Source organism: Urocitellus parryii, chromosome 8, assembly GCF_045843805.1.
Source record: "Urocitellus parryii isolate mUroPar1 chromosome 8, mUroPar1.hap1, whole genome shotgun sequence".
Classification (NCBI taxonomy): Eukaryota; Metazoa; Chordata; class Mammalia; order Rodentia; family Sciuridae; genus Urocitellus; species Urocitellus parryii.
The window spans coordinates 15,712,612-15,724,374 of NC_135538.1; the positions used below are offsets into that span (position 1 = coordinate 15,712,612).

General features: G+C 44.4%; 1 pseudogene; it reads right to left on the reverse strand.

Annotated features, from left to right (window-relative positions):
• Nucleotides 1-11,098: 11,098 nt before the first annotated feature.
• On the reverse strand, nucleotides 11,099-11,436 carry LOC113190582 (eukaryotic translation initiation factor 1 pseudogene; annotated as a pseudogene).
• Between the last annotated feature and the right edge of the window lie 327 nt (nucleotides 11,437-11,763).

Genomic DNA, 11,763 nt, shown 5'->3' on the forward strand with positions numbered 1-11,763 from the left:
TGTTGGTTTCTTTGTATCCAGCTTCTTTTGTTCAGTATGTCTTTGAGATGTATCCATCTTTTAAGAATATAGTGGTAGTGGCTTATTTACACTTTCCATACAGAATTCTGGGACATGAATCCTGTCTCTGCCCTAGTAATGAGGCATGTGGCTATCTCTACACAATTATGCTATGTGTCTCTTTGTGTCTGCAAGGTCTATTTCTGCAGAGTATACATCTAAGAATAAAATTGCTGCAATGTGTGTACATTGTCACTATAGTAAATATTTACCAAATGTCTCCCAAGATGGCTGTGCCCATGTACCTTCCTTCTGCCTAGGTACAAGAGTTCTGGTTGTTCTATATCTTTGTCGCCAACAATCTCGTCTTTCATTAGCTACCTAATTTTCATGAAGTATCCCTGGAAAACTGCTATTTTTATGTATTTCATTTCTTGGCTTTGCTGTCATAGATGCCAAGAGAGTTTTAAAGTATTCATAATAAGTATATTTTAAAATGTGGCAATAACAAGATTACAATATTGCTACTTATATTCCAACAGGCTGAGGCCCATATGTGCCTCTGTTCCCCCACCTGCATGGACCATGACCCTGATGAATCCCCTACACACTTAAAAATGCTAGTCTAATAGGTTATCAGGATTAAACTTTTGTCTTTTATGTAGTTATCTTTTGCTCATTTTCCCTAGAAAATAATCTTTAATATTGTGAGATAATTTTAAAAGACCAACTTTTAGTTTTTATAAGAAAATGAGTTAGTTCTTTATAAGCATCAGTTTTCATAAATATGGAGTTGGTGCTGTCAGTGTTTTTGAGAACATGCCAAAAGAGCATGTGTCACACAAGTCATCTGCACATGTTTTTGTGAAGTTCCTGACAGAATGACCAGAGAGCACTTCAGAAAAGCTATTCCCAAACTCGCAAAATTGACATCCAACACTGCCACCGTCCCCAAAGAAAAGAAAACAGCAAACTGGAGGAATCCTTGATTCTCATCAGAATGAACAAAGACAAGGATCTGGCTCACTGACTCTCATCAGAACGAACAAAGACAAGGATGTGGCTCAGTGGCCAGAGGCTGCAGTCTGCCCTGCTGAGCCCAGCATTCCTGCACAAGGCTGGCCTGCCCCAGGGTAAGGGAGGCATCTCTGCCTCTACTCTAGCTTCATTTGGAACAGACCTTATACAGGCTCAGAACCCAGAGTTGCAATTAAAAGATAAATGCTCCTTTTTTCTTTGAATGGTGCAGACTGGGAAAGAAGAAAAAATGGTAACTTAAAATCAGAGGGAACAAAAGACAAAAAATTTTAAAGTTCTGGATCAACTGGTAGGAACACAGACAAGCAGACTTGACGCAAGAGTCCCCAGCACCATCAGGTCTTCCCTGCAAGCTCACAGACTCGGCTCCAAGCCAGGCACTTCCTGCAGGGCCGCCTTCCATTGCTTCCATTTGGGCAGGAAACGCTCCATAGTCAGCAGTAATGCTTCCTTTTCCAGAAAGTTCTGCGCTTCTCCCCAGTCCAAAAACTCAAGGCCTTGGGGAATTGAAGAACATCTCCTCTCCATAAAATGATCCTGCAACTATCTGACCTGACACACGAGACACATGGCTCTTTCCATGTCACTGGAGGTCGCCAGGAATATTGAATCCCCTTTGGCACCTTCAGTTTTCCTCATGGCAGAAATGCTCTGGGACAAGTGTAGCTATGTCCCTCAGAGTACAAAAGCACACACATGCAGTGATCTCAGCTCCTCCAATTTCATCATAACACTTTATAGCATAACCCAGGCAGTTTCTATGAAGATGTGACTTTCAATCCTTTCTTCTGGGCATCGCCCTTTCTTTTAATATCCAAGCAAAATGGTGAGATGGGATGGGAAAGGCCAGGTATAAAGCAGCCCAGTAGAAACAAAAGTGTTTCACTTGCCTCGACAATATGAACATTTTTGGAGCATCTAACATATTTTAAAAATGTATTGCTGAGGTACCTGCCAAGTACAGAGAGACGTGAAGTGGTGATCCCATCCTCAAGAGCCTCTAATCCGGTGGGTTTTCTTTCACCCTCTTGCCACATCTCTGAACAGCACCAAAGGTGGCTGGGAGTTGATTTCCTATAGAAGTTGGGAGTGCCAAGATCCAAAGAAACAAAGTGACGGCAGACAGCCAGGCGTGACTATTGGAAGGGAAGCCAGTGGCTGATTCTCTAACGCATCAGGATGGCCTGCAGTGGGAATGGTAATGCAAATCTATCAATTAATTCTCTGCTGTTTCTGCAGGCATTCAGGGCATGCGACTGTCCTTCTCCTAGCTGTGAACCTTTGTCATCACATTTGCCCACAGCAGAAGTTGGCAAGCCTGGAGGTATGACCAGATGCTTCAGAGGAATGGGATCTAGCTCACTGGGGCCCGTTTTCTTGTGAGAAAAGATCTCTCTTTAACCAGCATTCTTATGTGGCTGCAAAAAAAAAACAAAAACAAAAACAATTCACACTGGGTTCCAACAAATTCTAGGTGAAATCAAACAAAAATTTAAGTTTCAGGTAAGAAAAAAAAAGAAGGGGAAGTATATTATATTCTTGATGAGGGCAAAGGAAAGAGACTGACTGCTGTTGCCTGGCAACACCCCACAGCTTCCGGTTGGGGCCCTGACTATGGAAATGACTTCCTTTGTCCTCACATGTGCCTGCCTGGCTGCTAAGCATCCTCTGGCTGCTGAGATCACCCCCCGTGCGTGAGACCAGAATATCTACCCACATTTACGTTACCCTAGAAATGGCCTACTTCTGAGCTTCTTTCATTCCCAGGAATCCAAAGCCCTTCTGTGCATAATGTGGATATTATATAATCTATATGCAAACAGTATATAGGTACACATAGGCTGCTGGAGCCAGTTCTTTGGAACGACTCTATTCCTTCCCTGTCAGCTGCCAAATCTGGCAGGCCAGCCAACACCCAGCTAGGCCATGTTATTCATCACCGTACAAAACCAGGGTTTGGCCCCTCTCTTTCTAAGAATCACAGAACACAAAAGCTGGGAAGGGCTGGGGGATCCCTCACTTCTCCCTTGACAACCCGGACCCCTTCCTGGGGTTTAGATTAAGCATTTGGCCCCAGCTATTGTGAGCCTGTCTTCCTGGTGATGGAGCACTTGTGGCTTTATTCTTTGGAGAGCGCAGAAACCCAGTCTAAGGAACAGCTGGATGTTCGAGAGGGAGGGCAGTCGCAGCCTCTGGGGAGAATCCCATCGACCGACCGAGGCTCCAAGTAGCAGGAATGTCTGTGGCATGAACTCTTTCATTTCATAGCGACTGTATGATGTAATCCAAGTGTCTGCCATCGGGATGACAATTCTCACGTCTTTCTCCTGGAGCTCACCCTCGCCTTCACAGCTAAGAACAGGAGCTTGAATCGCTTCCATGTTCATTCTGAAGCTCAGTGCCCCACGTCTCCTGGGAGTCTCAGAAGAATTAGATTCCTCTCGGTGTTCTCTCTCTCTCTCTCTTCTCCTTTTCCCTAGAATTCTCCATCCTGGGGCCTCATCGTGTTACCCTGTGCTGTTCCTCTTCCTTCATTCCTGAAGCACCACCAACACAAGACTAGTGTGCATAGAAGGCGTTTTAGTGAAAGTTCAAGAATGGAGAAGGTGATAACACACCGCGGAGCATGTACAAGCCAGAACAGCCCAAAACGCCTGTTTCCCTACTGCTCTCTCAACACTCCACACAGAGCAATTCGTGACCAGGTGTGTGGTTTTTCTCCAAGCCGAACAACTCTCCAACACCAACTGGGCATCCTGTAATTCCATTAAATTCTGACACTGGAGTTAGAGGCGGATCCTACAGTTAAGGGCTCGGTTCCATGAGATGGCTTCTTGACTTTGGATGCCAGTGGGTACTACTGATAAACTGGTATAAATGGGGAGTCCCCACACTTCCTCCTTGAGCAGATACAACTCAAGAATAGCCACATGAAAGAGAAGCATAGAGTGATGTAGATCAGCCATCTGAAGCTCTCTGAACCCTGTCTTGTGGGTTTTTCTGGAAGCTTCTTTACATAGGCATGATGGATTGGATCACTGGCCATGAATCAATTCAACTTTCAGCCTCTCTCTCCTTCTAGAAGACAAGGTGGGAAAAGAAGGTGGAAATCAAAGTTCTAACCGTCTAGTCATAAATTTGGTTTCCCTGACATTCAGCCCTCATACTGGGCCAGGAACCTGGCCCATCGTTCACTTCATGAGCCAACAAAGACATTCACCTCTTTCAAAATTCCCATGGTTTTAGGAACTGCCTACCAGGAAGTGGGGGCCAAATAGATATTTCTTATTAGAAATCAGTTTCACAGCATGAGACACCAGTCGGGCATTTCCTGGCTGCCTCACCAGAGACTTTCTCGTGGGCATTCCTTCCTCCCAGGGCTCCGCCTGGTGATATCTACAGGGATTCTGGGTCTTTTACTACCAATCATCTCCTCTCTTTCAGATTATGAGCCCCTAACCCCAAATTCCTGCTATGTATAGCGCAGAGTTAGTCCTTGCACCCAGGCAAGTAAACTATTTGCTTCTGAATTAAAAATAATCTAACCATTCTTTACCCAATCAAACAATGAGATGTATTTTTCATGTCTACCTATAAGCATTGTTAGAAAAGCCTCTTTAAAATACTATCAAGATATATTTCAAAATAACTGGAGGAGTCCAAAGGGTCCCAGCAACATAGAAATAATAAATGTTTAAGGAGATAGAAATGCCAGTGACTCCATTTGGTCATTACACATTGTATGTGTGTATCAAATTACCCTAATTAATTAGTATCCCATAAATGTGTGCAAATGTTATGAGCCATAATAGTAAAAATTAACTAATTCATGAAATGAAAACTATGAAATCACTTGCACATTTAGAAGGCCTCACTTTTCTTGTTTGAAAAGCTTCACTGGCCAAAAGATAAATGACACAGTTCCCTTAGAATGGAGATTTGCAGCAATCAATGTTTCGTAGCTGTTTTTACTAACATGTAATTTCCAGCTACGTTGTTCTCAGACTCCTGGAATAACCCACCCTCCATGAAAGAATATCATTCATGGCTCATGGAGTAGGGATCCTCTCATCTGAAAAATGAGGGCACCTGGACCAGATCACCTCTGGTTTCTTCTCGAAGCCCGTGCTCCCTGGATCTATAAGTGCACCCGTGTCTCTCTCCCTGCACTTGGAGATGGAGGTGAAGGGGAGGTGAATGGGTGTGGAGTAAGACCAGTGGTTTCTGATGTCCTTGCTAGTATCAATGGGCTGGGATGATTCTAAAAGCATTCACTGAACAGTTTGTTCATTTAAGAAATTACAGATCCCCAAGTTCTACCTCTGGGAGGTTCTAATTTGAGATATCAGGCAAGAGATCTAGTATCTATATTCTTAAAAAGTAAAATAAATAACTCTACAGGAAATTTTGGTTTTATACACAAAAATGTTTATAAACCATTGGATTTTTACGACAATCACCTATGATAACCCAAACTGCAGGTTAAAACAATCAATCTGAATGATCAAGAAGGAAAAAATATATTAATCTCCTTAAATAGATTCAGGGGGTATCTCAAGTATGAGACTATACAAGCTGATTTGGTTTTGACATAATAAAATTGAGAGCCTAAGTGAAGTAAGCCAATCCCCAAAACCAAAGGCAAAATGGTTTCTCTGATACAAGGATGTTAATTCATAATGGGGATGGGGAGGTCAGTGTGGAAGGAATAGACGAACTTTAGATAGGGCAAAGGGGAGGGAGGGGAAGAGAGGGGGAATGGGGGTAGGAAAGATGGTGGAATGAGATGGACATCATTACCCTAAGTACATGTATGAAGACATGAATGGTGTGACTCTGCTTTGTGTACAGAGACATGAAAAATTGTGCTCTATACGTGTAATATGAATTGAATCACATTCTGCTGTCATGTATAACAGATTAGAATAAATAAATTTTTTTTAAAAAATCAAGAGCCTTTCCAAAGGAATGTTTTCATCAAATAGTCATAAAAAGGTAGAGTAGCAACCAGGGCTTGGAAGGGTCTCTTTAATATTTAAAAGTAGTGTAACAAAGCTCTTTAGTTAGTACTTCCCAATCTAAGCCATTCAGGAGTGATTCAGAATATCTTTGCAAGTAAGGTATTCCTTCTAAATTAAAAATAATCTGACCAAGACTTTCTCGTTCTAAAAACTAAATCACAACAAAATGTTGTTTTAGTTGACTTTTCATTACTGTGACAAAATACCTGAAATAATCAACTTATAAGAAGAAAGGGTTTATTTTGGCTCACGATTCAGAGGTTTCAATTCATAATTGCTTGGCATGTTGTTTTGGGCCTGTGGCAGCACACTATGACAGGAACCTGTGATAGAAGAAGTCTGCTCACCTCATGGCAGCCAGCTAACAAAATAAAGAGAGAGAGAGAGAGAGAGAGAGAGAGAGAGAGAGAGAGAGAGAGAGAGAGAGGGGAAGGGGCTGGCATTCCAATATCTCCTTCAAGGGTCCACCTCCAGTGACGTACTTTCCTTCCACTAGACCTCTCCTCCTAAAGGTTCCACCACCTCCCAATACCACCACAGGCTGCAGACCAAGCATTCAATACCTGGACCTTTTTTTGTGTGTGTGGGGGGGGGCAGCGGTGAGGACATACTCCAGATCCAAACTATAGCAAAAGTGACACAGTCTGTTCCTACTTATTTAGACAGAAAAATGTCCTCAATGAAAAAGTAAAGTTCAAAGCATATATTAAGCATAATGCATAAGGCATGAAATTCCTTGCAAATGTAGACAGAGAAAATCTTTATAGTTTCTTTAACTCTTAGTTGAAAACAATAAATATTTCCCCATTAAATGTGGAGAAGAGATCATTCTAAAGGAACTAAAAACTCCTTTACAAAACATAAGTAAAACTTTTTGTTTCAAAATATGTTTTTCCTTGCTTTTATATTAGTTGTCACTGCTGTATAACAAATGACACCAAACTTCCTTGACTTAAAAAACAATAAACCTTGTCAAATTCATAGTTTCTGAAATCTGAAGTCTGGGAGTGCCTTAGCTGGGTGGTCTGGCTCAGGATCTCTCATGAGGTGGCGTCCAGATGTTGGCCTGGGCTGCCTCCTCTGCGTGATGGCATGGGGTGAGGGAGCTGCCTTCACGTTGACTCATTCCCGCGCCGGGGCAAGTTGGTGCTGGCTGTTGGCAGACGGTCTTCACGCCTTTCAACATGGACTCTCCATTGGACGCTGATGTTTCCTGATGACACAGCAACTGGTTTCTTCCAAAGTGAGAGATCCAAAAAAGAACAAGAGAGCAGCAACCAGGTCTTCGATGACACAGCACTGGAAACCCCGTGGTGACTTTGCACAATACCCTATTCATTCACAGGTCAACCTCACTCAGTAATGGAGGGGACTCACAAGGGCATGGATATGGGGAGGGAGCAATCACTGGGGCCATCTTGGACACTGGCTAGCACACTGCTTGAAACTAAAATCAGACCTCATTATTAGGCCTAAAATACCATTAACTACAAAACACCTTCATTTCATTTTACAATAAGGAAGGAAAAAATTGGCCAGTGTTGGGAGACTCTCCAAATAGTCCTGGACTACCAAAGGGTATCCCTTCAGTGTAGGGGTAAATGAGAAATCCATTCTTCAAAAGTAAGCAGAATTCTTACAAATCTCACTGGCAGTGATGAAGGTGGAGAAAAGGTTCCCTGGAAAAAGGTTCCCTGAAGACGAAGAGGTAGGGCCACCCACTGAAGAGACATTTTAATAGAACTATCTGAAAATGCTCTTCTAAGAAACTTGATTTGAAGCCAGTCTGCATACAATTGTAAGACAAATTCCAATTTTAGAGAATGATAAAACGTGGGAAAATCTGCCTCTTAAAAAATCACAAAAATACAGTCAGTCATATCAGCGAAGGCTTAGGGGAAAATGTCCAGAAATAGATTCGAGTCAGCATTCCTCAGGGCAAGATTATGAAAATGGAGTCTTGTGAAAAAAGAACAGAGCCTCGGCCCATCTGCTGTGTTCTACTGGCCAATACCGTGTCCTTTCTCATGTCATTTTCTTAGACTCAGCTAATTGCAGAAGCAGAAAGAGAGGAAAAGTAGAAAACTGATCAAGGGAATCGTGTAGAATCATAGAAGTGGAATAAAATTTAAAGTAGACCCACTTATGTCCAAGTCTTTAATTGCTGTGTTATCTTAAGCAAATTGCTTGAGCTCTTAGGCCTCTAGTCAGTAATATGACCTCAGGTAAGGTCAAGGCAATGGCTTACCTGCAGAGTAAGAGCTGAGTATCACGTATATGGAAAAACCCAGCATAGCGCCTACAATTCCAGCAAGACTCCATCCTGAGGAGGGAAGCAACCTTCCCCTTTGGAATAAGTGGCTCTTTGTTCTACAAATCTTTAGCAAGTATCTGCTAAGTTCCAGACTCAGGACCAGGTTGCAGCGGCACAGAGAGTAACAGAGCATGGTCAGTGAGTGCCCTTGAGAAGCTGGCCATCTGGTGGAAGAAAGAGTGGAGAGAATGAAATCATGAGAGCCAAGCGCAAAGTCCCACAAGAGAGGTAGAAAGAGGTGTGTGTGGGGGGGACCTGGGGACACGTGCGGACTCCACCTGGAGAGATCAGGGAAGGCTACGCCATGAAGGATACCCAGGGTTTTCCAAGGTAGATGACATCATCTGAGATTCAATATGTGACATTCGTTTGTTTCTCCCCATCACAAGCCTGGAATCAGTTCAGATGTAAGACACAAGAGACCAATGGAGGTCAGAACGTCAGCTTGATTGCTGAGAAAGTCCATTGGAGAACCTGATTTTTATGGCCAAAAGAACATGCCAAGAGGAGGAACCCAACGATCACTACCTGTTAGGTGATCAGGGCCAAGGTCGACAGTCGTAAACGATGCTGACAGCAGGTGCCCTGGATGAGATACGATGGGAATGGCACTTTACTTCTGTGTCCTCCTCCCCAAAACCTATCCCCCACCTCCCCACTCATGGGACTTTCTACCAAGCTCCTGGCCAGCACTCCTCGAAACTGTCAAGGTCATCAAAAAGAAGGCAGGCCTGGGAAACTGCCCCTGTCGAGGGGAGTCGGAGGAGTGAGGAGGAAGGAAGGTGCAGCCGTATCCTGGGGGGACCCTGAAACAGAAGGAAGGTGGGAGGTGAGATCTGAGGACTCTGAACCAGCTGTGGACTTCAGTTAGTCATAACGCCTCAGTACCGACTCCATTGATTGCAACGAGCTCATCACACTAACGTAAGATGTCATTAATAGGGAAAGCCCAGAGTAGGTCATGCTCCTGTAATTTTGAAAGTGTTCTAAAAATAAATAACTCAAGATGATGCTATGGTTCGGATGTGATTCATCCCTGCCAAAATTCATGTTGGTATGCAGTTGCCGCTGGGGTGAGAGGCAGTGGGACTTTTAAGACATGTTCAGGTCATGAGGACTCTGCCTTCATGAGTGGATTAATGGAGTTATCGTGGGACTGAGTTAATTTTCACAGGAGTGGGTTGTTATAAAGCAAGGTTGCCCCAGGTGTTTCACCCTACTTGCCCGTCCAATTTCCAGAAGAAGCATGAAGCCCTCACCAGAAATTAGGAAGACGATCACATCCTGCTCTCAGACTTCTGAGCTTCCAGGACCAATAGCCATGTAAACCTCTTTTCCTTATAAGTCACCAAGACTCGGGTATTCTGTTATAGCCACCAAAAATGGACTAAGCATTAGAAAGAAAAAAACTAGGGGAATGCCACATGCCCCAGTGCCCCACCTCCAGCCCATGCACACATAGACCTTACTGCAACTATGTGGGAACAGGAGCGCAGTTTCTCTGACCCAGGATTTCTGCCCAGAACAGCAGGGAGAAACTGGATTCCAGGATTTGAAGGCACTGACTGGCCCAACCATGGGCCACTGACTGTGACCTGCCATCAGGTTACTAAGGCAGCCTCCACAGAGGGTCAGAGAAAAGGTGCAGAGGCCATGTGTATTTCCAGAGAGTCCCCACAGCAAAGCAGACATGGTGTGGCTGCTGGAGCTCAGCCTCATGAACCCAAAGCTTGGGTTAGCTGCTTTTTACCTATGCGACCTTGGCAGGCTGTTTGACCTGAATGCATCTCAGTTTTGTGATCTGTAAGAGTAATATCAACCTCAACAGGCTGGGAGAAGATCAGAGACTACAAGTGGCTGGAAATAGTCACTTTACATGCAAGCTGTTACTGTGGTTCACATGAGAACATAAACTCAGGGGAATGATCAGGATGGCAGAGGATCCTGGGGGCGGGTTGGAAGCAGCCCCTGCCAAGGAGGAGCCTCCTGGGAACCTGTGGACCCTGCTGTGGCTACAGCCCAGGGCACATTCCAGGACAGGGGGTAGATCTGACTGGAGCAGAAGAGACAGGTTCCATCATGACAGACAATGAGCAGGGCTCTCAATCTTTCCAGGGGCAGAGGGGAACATGTTAGGCTAGAACAGCAGACTTTTTCTGGAAAAAAAGACCAGACAGTAAATGTTGTAAGTTTTGTGGGAAAAATCAAATGTCTCATGTAGGTACTTACCGAGGAAAATTTTCCCCAAGTGAAAGTGCATTTCCTAAAAACTATCTGGGATAGGTACGCCTGCACACCAGCTAGAGACTTGAGGACAACGGTTGAGTGAGTCCAACCCTGTTGTGTAGCTCCATGGTCACCTCTCTGGATCCCCAACACATACACTTTATTCAAAGCATGGCTTAAAAACTGAGAGCAAAGCAGCCAAGGTCATTTGAGGAACTCTGGGGTCTCTATTTGTTAGCAAAATGCTCAGCACTCACCCAGGTGGGGGACAGTGCCTCAGACTTGCTCCCTTCTACCCTGTCTTGGGAGTGTGACTTTTTTTTTTTTTTGGCATGGCTCTTTTCAGTTAATTGCATGAAGGACTTACACTAGTCCGAGTTAAAAGCGGACCCCAACGTTATACAAGCTGTGAGGTTTTCAAACTTGTGACAAGGGACAGAAGGGAGATTCTACTCATTGCAAGGAAATCCTCACTGAAGCTTCAGTGAGCCACAAGCACTTAAAACCCATGAACCTCCAGCTGATCGTCCTTACCAGTCCAGTCTCTACCAGGAACTGGCATAGGTTCTTGCGCTGGTCACCCTGTAGCTGAATTGCTTCTCCATATTCTGGATGCTCAATTACAGAACCATTGCAAGTGTCTTCTTAAACACCTTCACTAGGTTCTTGTTATTGTAATCATCAGCGATCCCTTGGACAGTAGTAAGGGTCTTCCTGCCGTTTCTCTGTTGAATTCTTATATGGATATAATCCTCAGTGTCAGCAGGAAGCTAGGTCAGCACCCTTACTTGCATCAGCAAAGGGGTCGAAAGAGTGGAGGTTCTCGATAGCGGACATACGATAGGATTCCTTTTCCTCCGTAGAAACGGCCTGTGGAAGGTGGCTGCAGGAGAAGGCGGGAGACGGGGTCGGAGCATTGGGAAGCGAAGGGGCTAGAGGGGGAGACTGCTGAGTCCTCAGTGGCGGCTCAGTGACTGGGGCCGGGAATGTGACATTTTTAATGAAAATAAGATGAAATGTCCCAGTCCTGATCCTCTGGTAGCAGATGTGCACTTCAGACACTGGGGAGCTATCGCTGCATCGCCCTGATTTATACGGCTCCAAGCAGCATGCCCCCTTTCTGTTCCAAAAAACCTCGACAAGTTAAGGAACAATGAGAACCTG